This window comes from Symphalangus syndactylus, chromosome 13 (genome assembly GCF_028878055.3).
Source record: "Symphalangus syndactylus isolate Jambi chromosome 13, NHGRI_mSymSyn1-v2.1_pri, whole genome shotgun sequence".
NCBI lineage: Eukaryota > Metazoa > Chordata > Mammalia > Primates > Hylobatidae > Symphalangus > Symphalangus syndactylus.
Window position 1 is genome coordinate 122,156,286 of NC_072435.2, and position 22,126 is coordinate 122,178,411.

Genomic DNA, 22,126 nt, shown 5'->3' on the forward strand with positions numbered 1-22,126 from the left:
TGTTGCAATGGATAGAATCTTGATGAGTGGACTCATAAATCCTTCTTAAAGACTTGACCGCACTTTGAGTGACTGAATACTCACCGGCCCCACACTCTCACTCTGTTCACATATTCAGGGATCTAGTGGAGTTCTTAGGAAAGAGGGTTAGGCAGAGGCTTGGGATAAATTCCAAGATTAAATATGTCCTCCCCTTCTCCTCTGTTATTAACAAATGATGCTGCACATCTTCCTTGAGAAAATATTGGGTGGATTTGAGTGAGAAGTTATAGTCCCACTTTGCAGAAGGTGAATGTTTCGCTCCAAAGAAGTGAGATGGACTGGCTTTAGACAGGGTTACATTGTTATAGAGGATGGGGCACAAAATGTAAAGAAATGTCTTGAAATTCAAATTATGAAAAATAATTTGGCTACATCTCATCCATTCAATATGTTTTGGTAGCTTTGAAAAAAATACAGACAAAATGAAAAAGAGGCTGGGCATGGTGGCTCACACCTGTAATCCCAGCACTTTGGGAGGCCGAGGCAGGTGGATCATGAAGTCAGGAGTTCGAGACCAGCCTGGCCAAGAGAGTGAAACCCTGTCTCTACTAAAAACATAAAAATTAGCCGGATGTGGTGGCATGCACCTGTAATCCCAGCTACTCGGGAGGCTGAGGCAGGAGAATCTCTTGAACCCAGGTGGCAGAGGTTGCAGGGAGCCGAGATCAGGCGACTGCACTCCAGCCTGTGTGATAGAGTGAGACTCCATCTCAAAACAAAAACAAAAACAAAAAAAAAAGAGTTGCTATTTAACAATAGATTCCACAAATTGGGAGCTCTGACCCCACAGAGAAGCAGACCAGGGGAGGAAGGTTGCAGGGCCAAGTGCTGGAGGGAGGAGGTGTGGGTGGGATGGAGGATGCAGGGTGGCTGCCCAGCATCTGATATTGTGCCCATGTGTTTCCTTTCCCATGAGAACTAAACAGGTAAACATACCATCACCCCTTGCTGTGACCAGAGAGTCTCTGCAGGGTATCCACTCAGAGAGGACCAGTGCTCAAAGCTGGACGGGTCAGATAAGGAGGGACTTTCTAAAATCTGTGGTTCCTAACCTTGCCATAACACAATTTACAGCAACCACAATTCACTTTTAGGATAGTGTTTTCACAACGAGTGTATCAGAGAGTCTATAAAAGAGAGGTGCATTGTCAACATATTAGGAATAAAAGGAAAAAAAAATCCTCAAACATCATCAAAAGTGAGTGTTTTGCTTTCCTTAGTTTTGGAAATCATTATCTGCTCAAGAAATCAAGTGTCTTGGAGCAAAGAATTTCCCAGCATGGGGCATAATGAGAGGAAGGACAGCTGCCTGGGGGAGCCATATCTGATTTTCTAGGCAGAAGAACCAGGACAAGGGGCAGAATATGCTCTCTTGTTGCGCAACTCCAGAGTGAATTAAGTGAAAAAGTGTTTATGTTGAATGACATCTTCTAACTCTTTATTTGGATGGCGTCATCTGAGAAGATAGAGTTTGCTGCTAATGGCCACCCTGTTCATCTCCCAGCTTGGCAGCTGCTCAGATTATAAAAGGCAAAAGAGAATAGTCACGCTCCCACATAGGTCTGCCCGTTCCTGCCAGCAATGGGCTGTCTCACTCTGTGGGGAAGATCTGCTGCCCCTTTAAACCCAGCACTTTGGGAAGACAAGGCAGGCGGATCACCTGATGTCAAGAGTTCAAGACCAGCCTGGCCAACATGGTGAAACCCCGTCTCTACTAAAAAATACAAAAATTAGCCAGGCGTGGTGGTGCGTGCCTGTAATTCCAGCTACTTGGGAGGCTGAGGCAGGAGAATCACTTGAATCCAGGAGGCAGAGGTTGCAGTGAGCCAAGATTATGCCATTGCACTCCAGCCTGGGTGACGGAGTGAGACTGTCTCAAAAACAAACAAACAAACAAACAAACAAACAAACAAAAGGTGAGCGGGGCGGGGGTGCATCATATGTGGTCAGGAGCAGGAAATAAGGGCCGTTATGCAAAGGTTGAGGCTTTTAGGAGAGCAGACCATGTGTGCTTCTTTCTATTCGTTCTATATGTGTTAACTTATTAATCATTACAATCTTCTTTGGCAATAAATATTTTCTTAGCCAGCTTTACAGATGCGGATCTGGAGCATGATGTGTGAAATATTTTGCCAATTTCTCATTCCTAAGCTATGAAGCCAGAATGGGAACTCAAGTAGCTTGTCATCGAATTGTTCTGTCCCTTGATAACAGACCTTACCAGGAAGAGCAGGTATTATTCCTGGGCTCCTGGTCCCCCATGAAATTTTGTCTTTCTTCCTAGTTCTTTTTCTAATGATTCTTTGCTCAGAGCTTTGCCTCTGGCTTTAGTTCTCCAAAAAGATAAAGAAAATATCATTTTCTTTTACTTCAACCTTTTCTGAACTTGTCTATTATTCAAGATATTTACTGAGAAGCAACCAGGGTACATGCAACCCCTCTTGGAAGGAGATGGGATCTCATGGTGAGACTTATTTTGTCTTTAAACGATGTGTGGAAATGCTCAGTTTCCCCAAGAGGAATAACAAGTTTAGGTAAACCCCTCAAATTCGTCAATTCTCTGATTGCAGTTGAAGAAAATCCAGCCAAGACATGCAGAAGGTAGGAAGGAATGAATGAGTGAATAAATAAAGGAAGAAACACAGAGAGAGAGAGAAGAGAAAGAAATGTGTTGTGTATCCTAACTACACTAGAAACAGACAGGGCTGAGTGTGAGAAGAACTTTGTTCTTGGGCTCAAACAGCATTTAAAATCTTTCTTTCTTTTCCTCCTCTCCTTCCTCTCCCCTTCTGATCTGAATCAGTCTCTACACTGCAGTTGCAGACTGGCCTTTGCTAAGCCATAGGAAATACAACGTCTGACAACTACAGGCTCACATGGGAAAGGTTTCACCTTTCAGAAAGGACAGAAGAGTCTTTGCCATCAGCCTCAGAAAGAAAAACCACAAAGGAGGACTCTGAATGGCTCAGCTTGGGTCATATGCCCATCCTCGGACCAATCACTGTGGTTTGGAGGATGGGCGTCTGTAATGGCCCTGCCTTGTGTGCATTCGTGGTCAGGGTCCTGGGTCTGTGTATTAGTTCCTCATTGCTGCTAAAACAAAATGCCACAGACTAAAGGATTTAGACAGATGTATTCTTTTATATTTCTGGAAATCTGAAGCCCGAAGTGGGTGTTACTGGACTAAAATCCATGTGTTGACAGAGCTGCATTCTTTCTAAAGGCTTCAGGGAAGAATCAATTTCCCTAACTTTTTCATCTTCATCTTCTAAATGCCACCGGTATATCTTAACTCATGGTCCCTTCCTTCATCCTCAAAGCCAAAGTGAAGCATCTTCAAAGCTCTCATTTTCATCATCTACTTTCATCATCACATCTCCTTCTTTGACGTTCCTGCCTCTCACTCTTTACTCACGAGGACTCTTAGGATGATAATAAGTCCACCTTGATAATCTAGGACAATCTCCCCATCTCAAGAGCCTTCACGTAGTCACGTCGGCAAAGTCCCCTTTGTTATGTATGATAACATATTCACAGGTTCTGGGGATTAGGCATGGACATCTTTGAGGGCTGTTATTCTGCCTTCCACCACCTGTTACTAGGGGACAGAGGGCTCCCACACCACTTCAGACATCAGATGCTCCAAAACAATAGACTCAGATCACGGATTTGGTGCCTGAGCATAACGGAGTGAGTTCCTTTCTTGGAACAGGCAGGTTTTGTATTGGTATCATATGTAGGCCTATTGTATAGTTGGAGATTGATACAAGTGATATTTGCACTGGGGAGAATCAGCACCTATGGCTTGGGGTTTTGTTTATGCTTCTTTAATCAGAAAAGCACTTGCTTGAGAAGGAGAGATCAAGAGTCCTTGTTGCAATGGCCGTACCTCAAGGCATCAACTGTTGCTGGGGAGATGTGGCCTCTAGTAGCCAGACCTGTGTTCAAAAGTTAGGTGTGCTACCTTTTCTTTGAAACTCTCTAGCAGCTTGCATATAGAAACACAATTTTAAGAAGCATATTCATAATGAAGCAGCCTAGTGATATAGAATTTGAGATTTGGCCTAGAAAGCCTGTGTTCAAGTTACCACCAGGCCCAGGTGAACGTGAGGAAGACCTTTCACCTCTCTGAGCCCAGATTCACCCTCAGCAATCTCCTTGCTCTTTTCACCGCCAGAGGTCCCCTTGGACCTTCTCATAGCCACTCCCTTTCCTGCCAGGCCTTCCTTCACCTCTCTCTTTGAAGCAGTGCCCATCCCCATAACCATTCAGCCCATCACCTTCTCTGCTTACTCACTTACTTGTTTATTTATGTCTCTCCCCAGGTAGGATGTTAGCTTCCTAGAGTGGGGCCTGTCTAGTTGATCTGTGTATCTCCAGAGCCTAGAACTGTTCCGGATTAACAGTGGGTGCATAGTGAATAGATTTTTAAGAATATAAATGAAAGGTTCAATTTTACAGATAAGACATATAAAGTCCAGAGATGTTAAATATAGATCCAAATCTAACAAATAGTACAATTTAAATTAAAGCCTGTCCAGTCTTTCCATTTCCTAGTTCTGTGTTCTTTCAATTATATTAGTGTTTTTCCAACTTTATCGATGATGGCCCAAAGAAAAATATACATTTCATCTATCATACACACACGTATATGCATAAAGTTAAAAAAGTCATATAGAAAATATTTTCCCTCACTATTATATGAAAATAGTTTGATTTTATATCAAATGTGATTTTATTACTATTGAACTCTTTTATCTTTTTTAATTTGAAAGTTGTGATCCACTAAATCATCGGAATGGGCCGGCCATTGTGGTTCACACCTCTAATCCCAGCACTTTGGGAGACCAAGGCGGGCGGATCACCTGAGATCAGGAGTTCAAGATCAGCCCGGCCAACATGGCAAAACCCCATCTCTACCAAAAAATCCAAAAATTAGCTGTGCGTGATGGCATGTGCCTGTAATCCCAGCTACTTGGGAGACTGGGGCAGGGACAACTGCTTGAATCCGATGACGAGGTTGCACTGAGCAGAGATTGTGCCACTGCACTCCAGCCTGGGAGACAGAGTGAGAGTCTGTCTCAAAAAAATAAAAATAACAATAAATCAATTTAATGACCCACTAATGATCTGGCATCCATAGTTGGGAAATATTCCCTTGTTTTGTTGTTATGAAAGATGTGTGAAATGGACTGTAATAGAGATAATATCTAATCTTTTTCTTGTGCAGGCATTAGCTAGTTAAGGACCTTATTCACAAGGTCATATGTCTTTGGTTTGCAAACTGTTATTTTGTCTCTTAAACATCTCTTGAATTGGTTTCCTTCCTCTGCTACCTATTTGTGTAAATCAAGTTTTAATGAAACACGGCCATGTCCATTCACTCTGCAACAGCCAAGTTGGGCAATTGTGCCAGAAACTGCACAGACCATGAAGCCTATTGTATTTTCTATCAGGCCCTTTACAGACAAAAGGCCGCTGACTCTTAGTGTAGCGCCTCATCCTGGATTGTCCAGATGGGTGCAGGCCCGCGTCCCCAGAGCTCACACCGGGAACAATGACTATCCATCAGGGGCTTCCTCAACCACATGCAGGTGTCCATGCCTGCTCACATGTCTAGAATTGGATAATTTGAAGGAAAAGTTGTATTTTGTCCAATGCTGTGGGTTTTATGCTCAGTATATCAGATCCTTGTGGTGTTAGGAGGAAATGTGAAAAGGTAATGCCTAGCAACAGCACCAGGATGTCGAAATCATTATCCATGTTCCCTACCCTGGTCTATCCTGCCCTTGGGTGCTCCCATTCCGGTGATGGGTAGCACAGCTGGAATTGGCTCCTCCTCTCCCTGTGTGGTCTCACAATTCCAGGGTCCTTGGGAACCCAACATGATGGAAGTTAGAGGTGTTCATTCAAATGTGACAGCTACTTAGCATTTTTTCTTAATTTGTATACATTAAGGAGTACAAATGCAGTGTTGTCACATGGATATATTGCATAGTGGTGATGTCTGGGATTTTAGGGTAACCATCACCTAAATAACGTATGTTGTCTCCATTAAGTAATTTCTCATCCCTCATCTCCCTCCCATCCTCCCTCCCTTCGAGTCTCCAGTGACAATTATTCCATATTCTGTGTCTGTGCATACACATTATTTAGTGCACAGAGTACACAGCTCATCTCATTTGACTTTTTCAAGGCTCTTGGGGAAGATAAGGTAGGAGTTAGCATTTATTTTCTGAGTGGAGAGACCAAATGTGTGTAATTTGATGAGCCTGGCAGATCTGTATTCACCCCAAGGTGATGACCCCTTGCTGCCCTTGACACATAGACAGTGAAGTGGCCAGGCTGTGTGGTTAAGAACAGCAGATAATTCTGTCTCACTGCTGGTGTCACCCACGCACAAAATGCTGGCTGGAGGAAGGGCTGGCAGGTAGTTGTTTCAAGTATGGAAATTGGTTAATGCCCCAAAGCCAATGCATTGAGTTGAGATTCTTTCTGTGAAGCTCCGAAAGCTTTTACAAAAGCCATCTATCTCAGCCCAACAAGGAAAGAGAGAGAAGAGACCCTGGGTTTTGAAGAAGGGGAACTGAGGTGTTTCAGCAGGTCCTAAAACTATAGTCAAACCTCAGTCCAGAACGAATGGATTTTCATCTCATCAACATTGGTAGATGCAGCCCATTTAGCATGACATCATAAACTGGAGGAAGAAGAGTGCAGAGAGCTCATTAGCATGAGTTGTCTTGGAAAGCTTTGGGAACAAGTTCTGAATTAATTAAAATTTCATTTGAATAATGAGCACATGGTTATATTTATTTTATTCTCAAGCCTTTCTATAGTAACTGAGGAGGCTCCCCTCTGCAGAATGCCTGGTGGCAGTGGCCCTGCCATACATCATTTGGAGGAACTGAGAGGGTTATTTTTAACTCCCCATTATTGAAGAAAACACACATATCTGGAACATTGTAGGGGTGATGATCAGCTGTTCAGATGAGAAATGGTTTGTGGTAGGCCATGCATCATTTTCTAATTATTTTGACACTGCTCATTGCCGTAAACACCTTGGGCATCTAAAATCTGGCCCATTTAATCTCTAAATTGTATGCTCTCAGTCTGTCATGGAGTCTTTGTTTAATGCAATCTCTACTTTTATCAGGCAGTAAAACCAAGACAAATGGAATTCCAGTGGGTGCAGTAGGAGACCCAGCTGCGGGTGGAGGGTTATGACATGGAAAATGTCTAGGGGGCTTGATGGTAGCTGGGGGTTTGAGAAAAGATGGATAGTTTTGAAGTGAAAAACAATTATTTATTTGCTTACAGTTGCCTAAGGAAGCTCGGAATTTTTTTTTAATAGGACCGTTTATGAGGTTGACAAAAGAAAGCTTGTTGTGACTATTTTCCACATGAACTTCCAACAGATGGTGTAGAGTGATTACACCGGCCACACAGGATGGAAGGAAGTCAGCTAGATTCTGCACCCCTTCATTTTCACAAAGCTGTGGTTCTCTTTGCATCTGGCAGTCTTTTTTCATTGAAACCATCCACTTCATGAATTCCAGGCAGGAGCCTGAACGGTGAATAAAAGCATAAGAGTGCCTGTTCACTTTTGTGAGGTTGTGTCATGACAACACACACCAGCACTCACAGAGACTCACACAGGTAGCAGATGCCATCGGGAAATTACACCGGAAAAATCAGTGCTGCCATACTGAGGTCAATTTCATATTTAACTTACATAGGTGGTGCTCTATATTTGCATTTTATTTTATTATTTTATTTTATTTTACTTTATTGTATTGTATTTTATTTTTCATGGAGATAATGTTTTGCCATGTTACCCAGGCCACTCTTGAACTCCTGGGCTCAAGCAATCCTTCCAACCTGGCCTCCCAAAGTGCTGGGATTACAGGATTGGGTCACTGCACACCCAGCCCACATTTCACATTTTAGTATCTCAGGTCCTTTGTGAATCATTTGACATTACCTCATTATAATAGAATATTCAACTAGAAGATTTTAAACAAGAAAGATTAATTCACATGACAAGAAGGTAAAGCTGGGAAAGTTCAGGTTTTGTTCAGCCATCTCCCAGGTCTCCAAGCACCCGGTTCTTTCTATCTTTCTACTGTACCCACTGCATGTTGGTTGATCCTTGGTCTAGTCTCCTCATGGTCACAGATGGCTGCTGGAGCGTCTCACAGCATATCATCACCCGCTTACTTCCTTTCAGAGGCAGAAAACTGGCAAGTTTTACTTTTTTATTTTTATTTTTATTTTTTGGCAGGAAAAAGCTTTACATAAGCCTCAATTATTGTCTTTCTTAGGTCTGCCTATGCAATATTGGGTCACCTGTCATCTCCAAAGGGCCTGGGAAAGTGAATCTTTATTCAATATCTATTTGGGATGGGAGCTTGGTCAATCAGGAGGAAAGAGAAGGGGACCTATGGATGGACACTCAAGAGGTGGCTCCAGAAAAAGGTTTTTAATTTTTGTTTCTCCAGAGAGGGGTCAATGATTAAGCTTCATCCGTCATCACCTCTGGTATTAATTCATTTATTAGATTCCATTCCTTCTGGAAGGATCTTCAGGTCTGATGAAGCTGGGGAAGGGATTTGGGACCAGTAAAGCAATGAGGTGGGGTGGGGAGGGTTCCTGGCAGGGCTGGGCTGGAGCTGTCAGTCAAAAGGACAAGGTTGTACAGAACTGCGGTGTGGAGGAGAACAGAGGCCTGAATGCAGCATGCTGACCTGCTGTGTTCAAACTGTTCAGAAACAACTTTTTTTGTTTTTTTGAGACGGAGTCTAGCTCTGTCACCTAGGCTGCCGTGCAGTGGTGTGACCTCGGCTCACTGCAACCTCCACCTCCTGGGATCAAGCAATTATCCTGCCTCAGCCTCCTGAGTAGCTAGGACTACAGGCGCCCACCACCACGCCTAGCTAATTTTTTGTATTTTTAGTAGAGACGAGGTTTCACCATGTTGGCCAGGTTGGTATTGAACTCCTGACCTTATGTGATCCATCTGCCTCGGCCTGCCAAGTGCTGGGATTACAGGCATAAGCCACTGAGCTCGGGCCAGAAACTACTTTACAAAGTCATGGTTTAACAAAATTAGAAGCTCTCATATATGCAAATGAAAATTCCAAATTTTGGCCTCCTGTGAAAAATAGAAGACAGGAGATACTGGGTCTGTGTCACCTGAGGGGACATCTGTCATGGCCTCAGATCCAGGTGCACTACCATCCCCCTACCCCTTACACCTGTGTCATGGCCTGGGCTCCAGGTGCACTGCCATCGCCCTATGCCTCACACCTGCTCCCCAGGACTCCATCTTCCTGAAACATATGCCACTCCCACCTCTCTCCTGGGTTGGGTAAACCAAGAGACTCAAGAGACAGCTGCCATTTGGAAGAGGGGCACCTGGAGCAGGCCCATGGCTGAAGCCCACCAGAAATGCTGTTCCCTGCAGCTCATGGGGAGCCTCCTGCAGAGCTCCAGGCTCTGGGGCCATGGAGTAAAATGGTGTTGCCCACACAATCCACAAGGGTGCCTGTTGTGTTGTGCTCTGTGAAAGGCCTCACCTGCAGCACTGATTCCTGGACGCTGTGAAGAGGGGGTCTTTGTGATCCCTGTTTTATAAACGAGGAGGCTGAGGCATGGGAAGTTGAGTCACTCTCCTTCATAACCAAAGGAGGACTCAGTCCCAGGCCTGTGTGACCTCAGCTTCTAAGTCCTGGCCAAGAAACCTGGTTCCAGAAACAGGAGCAAACACTGGCTTCAGCCTCTGGTGGACGTGGCCCGATGCTGGGTGGAGATCTCAGGGACCTGACTGGTCTTTTAGGGTGGAAAAGGGGGAAGCAGTGGGTCTGGGAAGAGGGAGGATGGAGGATAAGGGACCATGGCAAGGTTGAGTCCAGTGTGATGCCTCCTATACAGAGAGACCCCATCTGTGGGGGGGTCATGGCTGCCCACCTCGTGGTGGTTCTGATGGCAAATGGGCAAATGTAGCGGTGATCTCAGGGCAAGTGCAGGCACAGTCAGTGCTCAGGAATGGCAGCCTATGAGCTGGCTACATTTCTCTTAAAATCACCAATTTTGTTGTTGCCCAGCATGCCATCAGCCTATAGAGTCAGGTGCCCCAGATATTAAATCCCTGCTAATTAAGGGGGTCAAGTTATAAGTTCATTCCCCAAACACTTGGTAAGCAAGTCTGAAGTAACAGCATATGCAAGTGCAAGGAGCACAAATATTATAACCTCTTACAGGAAAATAAACACACAAAAAACATACTAGCAGGTCCCTATTAATACGGCCCCAAACGGCTAATGGAGATTCATTCTTATCTAATTATTAAAAGGGTTGTTTTTCAATGTTGGTCAATCTTGTTTGAATTACCATGGCTACTATACATGACAGTACAAATCATATTTTTTTACAAAATTTGATAATTCAAGCATTAATAAACATAGTCTTGTTTCCCTTAATTGATTAGCATTGAAGAGATATTTTGCTGAACTTTTGAGCCCTCCTTGGCGTTTTCTTTGTAAAAGATGCATGAGACTCCATAAAGAGGGAATCTGTGGCATAAATTGATGCTTGGTCATACTCCAACTTACCAGGCACTTGTCTACTCCCCCAAAAGAACTTATTCTCTCTTGTTAACATGAAATCTTAAGTTAGGTAAAAGGATAACAAAAAGATGTCTACCCTACAGTTAAGATTTGTGTGCCAGGCTGGGCGCGGTGGCTCACACTTGTAATCCCAGCACTTTGGGAGGCTGAGGCAGACGGATCACAAGGTCAGGAGTTTGAGACCAGCCTGACCAATATGGTGAAACCCCATCTCTACTAAAAGTGCAAAAAATTAGCTGGGTGTGGTGATGCGTGCCTGTAATCCCAGCTACTTGGGAGGCTGAGGCAGGAGAATCACTTGAACCCGGGAGGAGGAGGTTGCAGTAAGCTGAGATCGTGCCACTGCACTCCAGCCTGGGCGACAGAGCAAGACTCCGTCTCAAAAAAAAAAGATTTGTGTTCCAGCCTATGTTGATGCAGGAACGAGCCATGTTTTGTCTTGGAGAATGGCTGTTGCACTTTTCATATTAAAGACAATATCAGATTCATGGTGTGCTACTGAGGAATTTTCTAGACAAAAACACTTCTCTGCTCCCTAGAATGGATTCAGTTTGCTTCTAATGGCGACAGGAGATACTACCTGGGTAGACCCTTGGTATTCAATCAAGGGTCTCTCTTATCTCTGTCAACCCAGGGGTCCTGATGGAATGGGCCTAAACTGCTGCCCTGACCACTCAGGGGCATGGGTCAGAGTTGGCCTGAAATGCAGTGACCCCACCCCGCTTTGCCCGTGACTGGACCATGGTTGGGCATAAGCTGGAGTCCTGAACCCTTAGAGAAAATTGAGGTCAGAGCAGGGTAAGAACGTTCAGATAAAGCCAGTCTTTCCAGGAAAAAGCCTTTCCTGGGGTGAGGGAGGAGTGACTCTACCCAACTTGCTTCATGTTTGGGAGGCCAATGTGTCACAGTTTGATGTTTGAACTCGCCCATTTTATAGCCACTTGGAGAAAGCCCAGCAGAATTGCAGAGACAGAGTCAGATACCCTTGGCATCTTCCAGCTGCTGAAAAACCCTGGGGCTGCCTGCTGCAGGCTGCCCCTCATGTGGGGAATTAAACATGTGTTGTTAACGTTGTTATTGGTGGGGATTCTGCTAACTGTAGTGACACAAAAAGCTACTGTGACACACACATATATGCACGTGTTTTGGGTTAGAATCTGAATCCTGCCTGTGGTTTTGGGCTTGAGGCCAGGCCTTTCTGGGTTGAAAATAGACAGCAAATGTTAGAAATGGCAAAGCTGTCTGTCCTTAAATGAAATTGTTTTCCTTTTTATAATGGGAAGGATTGAAAAATAACTAAAAATGAAATAAAATGTCTCAGTCCATTTTTATGCTGCTGATAAAGACTACCTGAGTCTGGGAAGAAAAAGAGGTTTAATTGGATTTACAGCTCTACATGGCTGCGGTGGCCTCAGAATCATGGCGAGAGGCAAAAGGCACCGTATCACTCTGTGATTCTGTGTTCTAACATTTTGTCTGGGACCACCTAAAATCACACTGCACATAAGCCATGGGGAAGATCCACATTGTGGCAAACACAGTTATAATACAGTGAACAGAATCGACATTTTTAATAATACTGAGCACATGGGAACTATTTAGGCCCAAACAGAGAGTTTTAGAGGGTATTGCTGCTACCTAGCATAAATTAGTTCAATGGAGTTTTAGTCACTATGACACACACACACACACACACACACACACAGAGGATTGCGGACTCCTCTGTCATTTTAGTACCAAATTTAAAGTCAAGGAATCAGTACATTGTTAATCATGACCTTGAATATCTCAGCTTATTTTCAGAAACAAAAGTAATTGTAGCAACAACCACCAGTTAGAATGCCAATGAGAAATGCCAACATGGCATTTAAAGATTGATGAAATAATACACATCTTTTAACAAGCACATTTATTACGACTGGGGGTTTTCTTGTGGATTTTCATCAGACTAACAGGACGGTGTCACAGAGAAGAAAGTCCATGCAAAGAGCTTAGATTTCCATGCATTATTTTTCCTGAGAAATTAACCTAGATACAGTGTTCAGGTTTCTCATGTAGGTTCTAGGGAATTCTGGAAGCTCCTGTTGTTCTCACGCTTTCTTTCTCACTTTTCCTAAAGATAAAATTGACTAATTTTCAGCATTTTATGCAATGCTCATGACTTTTGTCATATTTGCCATAATGCAGTATTTACCACAGTATAACATATAATGATATTTATGTTATTTACTTAAAATTATCTTTACACATGCCTATTTAACTCTGATACATGTATTTTAAAAGGAAATGACAGCTGCACTACAAATGGAAAACTGTGATCACTTACTGTAAGTAGAAGACAATTATAGAATAAATGTAGCACAGGCAAAACATTTCACTTAGATTCTCTGTCTGCTTACTGCTTTGAGGCTGAGTCCTGCTTCCTCTTGGTAAAAAGAAAGGTTAGTAAGTGTCAGATTGATGTTACAGACACAGAAGTAACAACAGCCTGAGCCTTCCTACTCAAGGTCATCAGAAAAGCCCACTGTGTATCTGAAAGGAGCCACTTCATTACTGTGTTCTTACGTGTTATTTAAGTTTCAGTTACATCATACTGAAAACCATCTGGCTTGCCATGTGAAGCTTCAGAAGTACACATCCCCCACTTCGTTTCTGACATTACCAGATGCACATGGGGATGGGCAGCCCCAGCCCCAGGGAAGCTGTCATGAATGATCGAAAACACTAATGTCATTTTATTCCCCTGGGCCAAGGCTTGGTCTAGGGATGGGTCATGGGTCCCAGTTCTAGCCACTGAGAGACAAAGAGAGACCCACTGGGAATTCTTGGAAGATTTTTTTTTCCCATGATAAAATCAAATGCAATGTACGAAGCCTCTTATTTCACCACACTTAGAGCCACAGTGTAAAGAGCTGATGTCTGGTGCTGTGGCAGCCATCATGTTACCATGAGGTACCCATCTCATGGTAAACCACTGTGCAGAGGTTAGAGGACAAGAGGACGAAAAGAGCCTGGAGCGCTGGTACCGTATTTGAGTTTCTGGACCAATGTGGAGTTCACCTCCAGATATCTAATTTTTTTTTTTTTTGAGGCAGTGTCTTACTCTGTCCCCCAGGCTGGAGTGCAGTGGCACAATCTCAGCTCACTGCAACCTCTGCCTCCTGGGCTCAAGCGATCCTCCCACCTCAGCCTCCTAAGTAGCTGGGACAACAGGTGTGTGCCACCATACCCAGATAATTTTTGTATTTTTAATAGAGACAGGGTTTCACCATGTTGCCCAGGCTGGTCTTGAACTCCTGAGCTCAGGTGATCCACCCACTTCAGCCTCCCAAAGTGCTGGGAATACAGGCGTGAGCCACTGTGCCTGGCCACCTCCAGGTATCATAATAAATAAATGCCAATAATCCTTATGTCCCTACCCTTAAAGAACATGGACATGTTTGCTGAGTAGTTGGTCAGCTATTTGCAGCTAAACACATTTAGAGTAATACACTAGCTATTATTCATGATAATTACCAATGATTATCCTGTGGTATATACCACCAGTGTGCTTTTCTTCCCCTTAATCAATACGAATTCCAACTATCTTTCTAGAAACTGCTCAAGATTTAATTCCAGGGAGCAGAAGCCAGGAAAGAATTTTATGGTTAGAATTCTTAGGGAAGTGACTTTGATAAAATAAAAACTACGCAGCACTAGAGAAGCACTAGAGAAGCAAGACCTCAGGAAGAAGCTCCCTAAGCTGCTACGAGCACACGTGGAGGCTCCTGGAGAGGACGGTGAAGCCACCCCCCGGGCAGAATGGTGTCCAGGGGTCGATGTCTTCTGCTTCTTTTTGCCTACCAAATCACTCCTGGGTTCCCCTTAAACCAAGCTGTGTCCAGTAGGCTCAGAGGCAAATAGATCAGGGAAATGTACCTCCCAGCCTTAGAAGAAGATGGTGGCACTGAGGTGTCAAGAGGAAATATAGCACCTATATATATGTACCAAGGGAAGGGGGGGGGAAATGTTCAAAATTACATTTCATTCATTCATCCTTACAAAAAATACTTAACAATCACCTGCTTTATAGCAGTCACTGTCTTGCACTGGGATATAACAAGGTACAAACTAGGTGCAATCTTTGCGATTATTAGCTTTATTGTAGCAGTTGCTGCTGTTACGTCTCACTGCTCTCATTGCAAATGTTGATGATGGCTTTTACATCTGTGAAAATAAGAAATATGACCTTTTGATAGTTGTTTGCTGTACACAATCCTATTTTACTATGTTTGCATGCAAACTTCTATCTGACCTTAAGCTAATGGGAGCTTGTAAAGAGGTGGAATCGAATGTAAAGTTTGAAAAGACAAGAAAAGAGAAAAGGAAAGGGAAGGGATGGGGAGGGGAGGGAAAGAGAAGGGAGGGAGGGGAAGAGAGGGGAGGGGGGAGGGAGGGGAGGGAAAGAGAGGGGAGGGGGTGGGAAGAGAGGGGAGGGGGTGGGAAGAGATGGGAGGGAGGGGAAGAGAGGGGAGGGAAGGGAAGAGAGGGGAGGGGAGGGAGGGGAAGAGAGGGGAGGGAGGAGAAGAGAGAGGAGGGAGGAGAAGAGAGGGGAGGGAGGAGAAGAGAGAGGAGGGAGGAGAAGAGAGGGGAGGGAGGGAAAGCGAGGGGAGGGAGGGGAAGAGAGGGGAGGGAGGGAAAGCGAGGGGAGGGAGGGGAAGAGAGGGGAGGGAGGGAAAGCGAGGGGAGGGAGGGGAAGAGAGGGGAGGGAGGGGAAGAGAGGGGAGGGAGGGAAAGCGAGGGGAGGGAGGGAAAGCGAGGGGAGGGAGGGGAAGAGAGGGGAGGGAGGGGAAGAGAGGGGAGGGAGGGAAAGCGAGGGGAGGGAGGGGAAGAGAGGGGAGGGAGGGAAAGCGAGGGGAGGGAGGGGAAGAGAGGGGAGGGAGGGGAAGAGAGGGGAGGGAGGGCAAGAGAGGGGAGGGAGGGAAAGCGAGGGGAGGGAGGGGAAGAGAGGGGAGGGAGGAGAAGAGAGAGGAGGGAGGAGAAGAGAGGGGAGGGAGGGAAAGCGAGGGGAGGGAGGGGAAGAGAGGGGAGAAGGTGGGAAGAGAGGGGAGGGGAGGGGAGGGGAAGGGAGGGGAGGGGAAGGGAGGGGAGGGAAAGGGAGGTTTAGAGAGGGGAAGAGAGGAGAGGGAGGGGAGAAACAACCACCATATGTCTTTATTTCCTGTTAGCTCCATTTCTGGCCTCTGATCTTTTTCTCAGAAAGCAGGCTTCAGTAGCCTCAGTTTCTTCCCAGAACCTGGAATGCCTCACCAAGGTGACAAAAAGTGCAAGGTAGTTAGCTCTCCTTCAGTGCTTATGAGTTAAAGGTGATAAAATCTGAAGACTGGTTATCAGATTTGAATTTTTCTTTTTATTTCAGAAGTCAGTTTTCACCGCCAACCAACGAGGTGACCCCCGCAAAGCAACCATGTTGAGACAGTCCATTTGCTGCGTTTTGATTACTTGCTAAGAGCAAATACCTTTTCTGTTTGGGTTTTGCTTTTAGAAAAAAAATGTGGCAGACGGTGGTGTCTTTCCCCCTCATTGAAAGAAGGAAGGTAGTAACTCTACTGGTGCACTCCTCTGAGTTGTGCTAACAAAGAAGAATGCTGAAAGAAAAGGGAAATGAACACCGTTTTCAGGCAGCTTCTCCAAGTTTGTTTTGACAGTGTTATAGTTTTCCTTTAGCGACTGTTGCAGCAAATACCTGTATTTATGTTCAGATTAAACTGAGAGAGCAAAGACTGCTAGAGCCAGTAATTTCTGGGCTGCAAATGCAGGATAGCTCCATGAATTTCAGATTCTTAAAGGTTTTTGCTGTAGTGAATTCATGACACAAAGCATTTGGAGGGAAACCTATTAGAGAAGAAACACATCTTAAATGAGAGTTACTGAGGATGGGAGGCTCTTGTCATTTATTGGATTAGTTATAGCACTTTACGCGAGCCTGTAATATTTGTTCTGCTGCTGTGGTGTGACTGGTAAAATGAAAAGGTGTGTCAAGGGAGTGCTTGAGCGACGTTCTTATTTCTTCCATCTTCTTATATTGCTGGGAGGATTCTACCACTGCAGGGCTAGAAATTAATATCACACTCATTTGATATGAAGAGCAAAAGCAAGGTTATGAGTCAGAGACATTTTGGTCCCAGAACAATAACTCTATTGATTGAGTCAAATTTGTTTAACTCCGACAGCAAGACCTTCCATTTGCGTGAAATAATCATGTCCGTTAATTGTAAACAGGAGCATCTTCGAACACTGAGCTAGAGGCGGAGCAACTGGTAAACCAGATGTCCCAAATTCCTAGATTTGAACATTGTAATTGTTCTAGACTTGTGTGTGGATATTGGTAAAATGACGTGGTTAGCTGTCTCACAGATTTTGTGAGATATGTCCAAAGTTCCCAAGTTAATTTATTACTAAAGTTAGAATTTCATTTACTGTGAGATTGGAATGCCAGCCAGCTACTGAATCATATGTGTACCTAGGGGCCATTTTGAGACAATTTGCTGAATATTAAAAGTACAACAGATAATGTTTCTCTCCACATCCACAATAGCGCTTAGAGGAAGCATCTGGGATTGAGCCATCTCACATCTGTCTAATCACATTCATTCAAATGTGATGGACCCAACTGGCCTACGGACATGGCTGCATGTCACAATGGGTGGAAATTAAATCAGAATTGGGCTCAGGAGAGAGATGAAGAGAAAATGCACATAGATAATTGGCTCAGATAACATTCTGTTTCTAGAAGTCACAAAGAGTGGAAATTGGAATATGTAAATTAAAGAAAAACAGGTAAGAATTCACCCCAACCACACACCCTGTGTGTGTTCTCATTCTCATTCTCTCTACTGTGCCTGTGAGCAGTTGGAGTTTGAGTTTTTCAGTCAGTAAGGTTTGCTGTTTATTCAAGGGCTGCTGCTAAAAAAAAATCAGGTCTAGTCAAGAATATAGAAAAGTGAAATTATGCATATTTTCCTGGGGAATATAGTAGATGTTCTCATAGTCTTACAATGTAAAAAAAATGAAGGTAAGACTCTAGCTCCCTTTCTTCTGTCTTTCTGGCCTCATTTTAGACTAATATTTTCTTTTGCAACCATATACCAGATTATTACATATGGAAGCTGTGAAACTGAAAGTTCTGTAAAACTTTAAAGCCAGAGAACTTATGACTTCTCCATATAGGAAGAGAAATGGGAGAATATTAGGCTGTTTTTAATATTAGGCATCTGGTATTTTTCAGTCCTTAAGATCAAGTCCACAATAGAAGAAGAGCATTCATCTGGTACAAGTTGATGATTGAGTAAGCCCAAGGAGTGATGTCAACACTGAGGTTCACCTGAGAACATGGACACAGCTGATGAGGGTTTAGGAGATGCTCATATGAGGTCTTCATATGTTCCCTGGATCCCAGCTCTGCCTTCCCACCAGAGAGGATGTAATTCAGCCGAGATGTCCCAGAGTCAGCTCTCTGCTCATATCTGTTCCGCACTGAAGCCAATCATCTGAGAAACCCAAGAAGTGTTTAATGTAGTTAGGAAAGTGAGGGATGGAGACCATAAATTCCTTTTCATGTAGCAGAGTATATATGTGATACTCATTCTGTGGTATTTGAGACATAAACAAGAGTCGATGAAGGAATGTGAGGGCACTCCAAATCTTGACTTTTATCTCTATAAAAATGGCATAGGGATGAAACACACTTGGTTGTTATGACTGTACTCTTTTCAGATTTACTACTTGCCTTTCTACTGATTTTTCTGTGCCACAGGTCTTGACTCCTGTAGGCTAAATTTCTCAGCCCCTTCTGCTCACTGACATACGGGAAGGTTTGGCCAAAGGTGGGTGACTTGTGGGGAGAAGGATGAGGGAATTCAGGGGATTGCTGAGCCCATTCTCTACTTTAGACAGCGCTGCTGGCACTGGCTCTGTCTTCTCTGTTTCCATCTCTCATCAGACTGTTCTTCCTTCTATGGGCCTAGCCCTACCTAGACACTTTCCGGTTGGATTCTAGTTCTGGGGATGCTCCCTTCTCCAGGGATCTGAGTCCTTCCCATTGTCTTCAGCTCCTGGGCTCAGCTAGAAACATCTTTTCCTATTGTCCCTATGGTGCTAGGGCTTTCAGTGGTTATTAACGTCTATGTTGTGTCATGTTGCCTGAATTTCAGCTCTCTGTAACCAGTTCCCCAAATAAAATTCCCCCCGTTTACCTACCTTCTGTGAGTCTGTTTGCCTGACATGACTGTATTAAGTATACCCGGTGCATTAGTGAGCTTCGGATGATATCACAATGTGCCATAGACTGGGTGGCACAAAAAACAAACGAATGTATTTCTCATTGTTCTGGAGCTGGGAAGTCCAAGATAAAGGTGCTAGCCGATTCTATTTCTGATAAGGGCTTTTCTCCTGGCTTGTGGATGGCCACCTTGTCACTGTATTCACACATGGTGAAGAGAGATAGAGAGCAAGCTTTCTGCTGTTGCTTCTTATAAGGGCACTAATCTCCTCATCATGGCCCAAACCTCTTGACCTCATCCAAACCTAATTCCCTCCCAAAGGTCCCATCTCCAGATACCATCATGTTGCAGCGTAGGATGGTCCACAAACACGTGTGGGACTTAGTGCCATCGCTTGACTGAGCATGAGCTCAGGAGCTCCTGAGGGCTGTATGTCATCACCACCTCCCCAGACAGTGGTCCCCAGACTCCAGTGATTTACGTAATCCCACCATATTTTTTTATCATGCCACTCAAGAGTTTATTCATAACTGTGAACTTCCTATCCTGTTGTTAATGTTTTATTCCTTAAGTGAACTCAATCTTTTTTCTTAAAAATAATTTCCATTTCAATTTTTAGATGTTTTTGAAGTAGAAGAACACAGACAAGTTGCACAGCTTACATTTTACAAATTCCACATACCCAGAACAAGAAACAGAACATTACCATGCACCCCCTCCCAGTCACCAATTCCGCTCCAAGAGTAACAGCTACACTGATTCTTTACTTACAATCAAATAGAAGAATGAGGAAATGCTATGAAGGGTTTCCTCATCAAAGAGGCTGTCCAAATAACTACTAATCACATGATACGTTCTCAACCTTCACCAAGGAAATTCAATACAGTATCTCTATATACTCATCGCAATGACTAACATGAAAAAGACAAATATGCAAAATGCTGGCAACCAAAGTTTCCTTATACTGCTGTACACTTACCTGTAGTTGGTACATCACTTTAGTAAACTCTTTGGAAATATCTATCAATGTTTGCACATATGCATATCCTGTGACCCAGCAACTCCACTCCAAGGTACACATACAACCTAGAAGTACGTGCAATTTATGATCTAGCATGCCCACAGTAGCTCTACATGTAAAGAAAAAAAAGCAGCATGAACAATAGAATAAATACAATGTAATATATTTACATAATGGAAAAATACATAATAATGAGATTTAAAGATATCCAACTATACATAATAATGGCAGTATATCATAAATATAATATTCAATGCAAAAAGCAGTCTTGAGAATATATGCTTTTGACTGCATATAAATAAATATATTTAAAAGGAAATTTTCTACTGCTACCAGAAATGGAAAATCAGAATCACTTAAAAAGCAAACCTCCCTCCAAATTATTAAATCCCCCCAAATAATATTAAATCCTACTGATATTTGGTTGCCTACCAAATTTCCTGACCTAAGACCTCTTTGTTAAAAAGATTTTCTAGCATAAGAGAGGTTTAATGAATATACTAGCATTAAAATGAGTCTTTTTTCTTATAGTCACATGAGGTATTGAAAGAGAACTGGAAATGAAATTGCCTAATGAGTCATCAGACAACAACTAAAAATCTTGAACTGTGACAGCCACCAAAACTATGAATAGCTCACATCCCTCCAGTGGTGTGAGTCTGACATTTGATAGAATAAAGTGGGTATGGATGGCTAAGATTCATCATTATTAGTTCCGAACATAATAGTGATGAGGGTTCAAGGCTCTCTGGTTAATGAATTCATTCCGTTTGAAAAGGCAAATGAGACTTCTTCAAGTAGCAAAGAACAGGCAGTGGCTCCATGCTGTGTGCCTCTTCTCTCACTCCCCCTTCTCTTACTCGCTCATTCTGAGAAAAGCCAACTGCCATGTTGCGAGCTGCCCTACAGAGTGGTTCATGGGACTCGAAACGGAAGGATGCCTCCAGGCTCCAGTCAATGAGGAACTAAGCTCCTCAGTCCAACAGCCCATGAAAAATTGAATGCCCTGAAGCTACTGAATGCATTGGGAACTGTGTCTCCCCCAGTAGAGCTTTCAGATAAACCTGGATCCACAGCCACACCCGCCTGACTGAACCTCATGAGGGCGCTATAGCCCGAAGCACACAAGTAAGTCACCTGCATCTGACTACTGACCTACAGAAACTGTGAGAAATGAATGCTTCTGTTTGAAACTGCTAAAACAAACGAAAACCCAACAAACCAACACAGCAAAAAATATTGCTTGAATAACTTTAATGCAAGCAGCATGTATTTTATGTTACCTGTGAGGTTTCTTTTTCTTTTTTCTTTCTTTCCTTCTTTTTTTTCAGAAGAAGTCTCTCTGTCTCCAGGCTGGAGTGCAGCTGTGTGATCTCAGCTCACTGCAACCTCCACTTCAAATGATTCTCCTGCCTCAGCCTCCAGAGTAGCTAAGACTACAGGCGTCCACCACCACGCACAGCTAATTTTTTGTATTTTTAGTAGAGACGGGATTTCACCAATTGGCCAGGGTAACCTCGATCTCCTGACCTAATGATCCACCTGCCTTGGCCTCCCAAAGTGCTGGGATTACAGGGGTGAGCCACCATGGCTGGCCTTCATTTTTAATTTATATATTTTTGTTTCCTAAGATGAGATCTCTCTGTAAAAAGAAAAGTGATATCCAGGAACTTCCAAGATGGTAGCTTGCCCGTGGTTGAGAAGATTGTCTTATAGGCTTCAAGATCAATGTGCAGTCAAGGTGTGTCTCCAGAGTTATATCTTTTGTCTCTTTATGTACTGCTTTAACTTGGCAGTTTATCACTGAAAAAAAAAATGTGCTTTTCAATTACTCTTATTTCCTTTAAAAAGTAAAGTCAATGCTGTTGGTTGGAATCCCATTTTTTTTTTCTTTCATTGCCCAACGTATTTCTTCTTTTTCCTTTTTACCTTTCCCTATGGTTGAATTCTGAGAGTAATTTATGGACAGTTTGGAAAATTGAATTGTAAGGTTGGTTTTTTTTAGAAAAAAAGAAAGAAATCCATATTCTACATTCCCCTAATAGAAGTGTCCCATAACCGCTTCTTACGATTTATTGATGAGTTCAGGGTAAGTATTCCTTGGGAGTGTCCTTTTATTTGTTATATTAAGAGTTGATAAGACAGTGAGGAATTTAATAATTTTCAGCTTAAGTACT

At 43.4% G+C, this 22,126-nt stretch overlaps 1 long non-coding RNA gene across 1 annotated transcript; it reads left to right on the plus strand.

Annotated features, from left to right (window-relative positions):
* The first annotated feature begins 15,858 nt into the window (after positions 1 to 15,858).
* Positions 15,859 to 18,905, plus strand: LOC134732221 (uncharacterized). Its single transcript, XR_010115170.1, has 3 exons — positions 15,859 to 15,977; positions 16,066 to 17,486; positions 17,935 to 18,905. It is a non-coding gene; the product is annotated as an uncharacterized lncRNA (long non-coding RNA).
* The last annotated feature ends 3,221 nt before the right edge of the window (positions 18,906 to 22,126 follow it).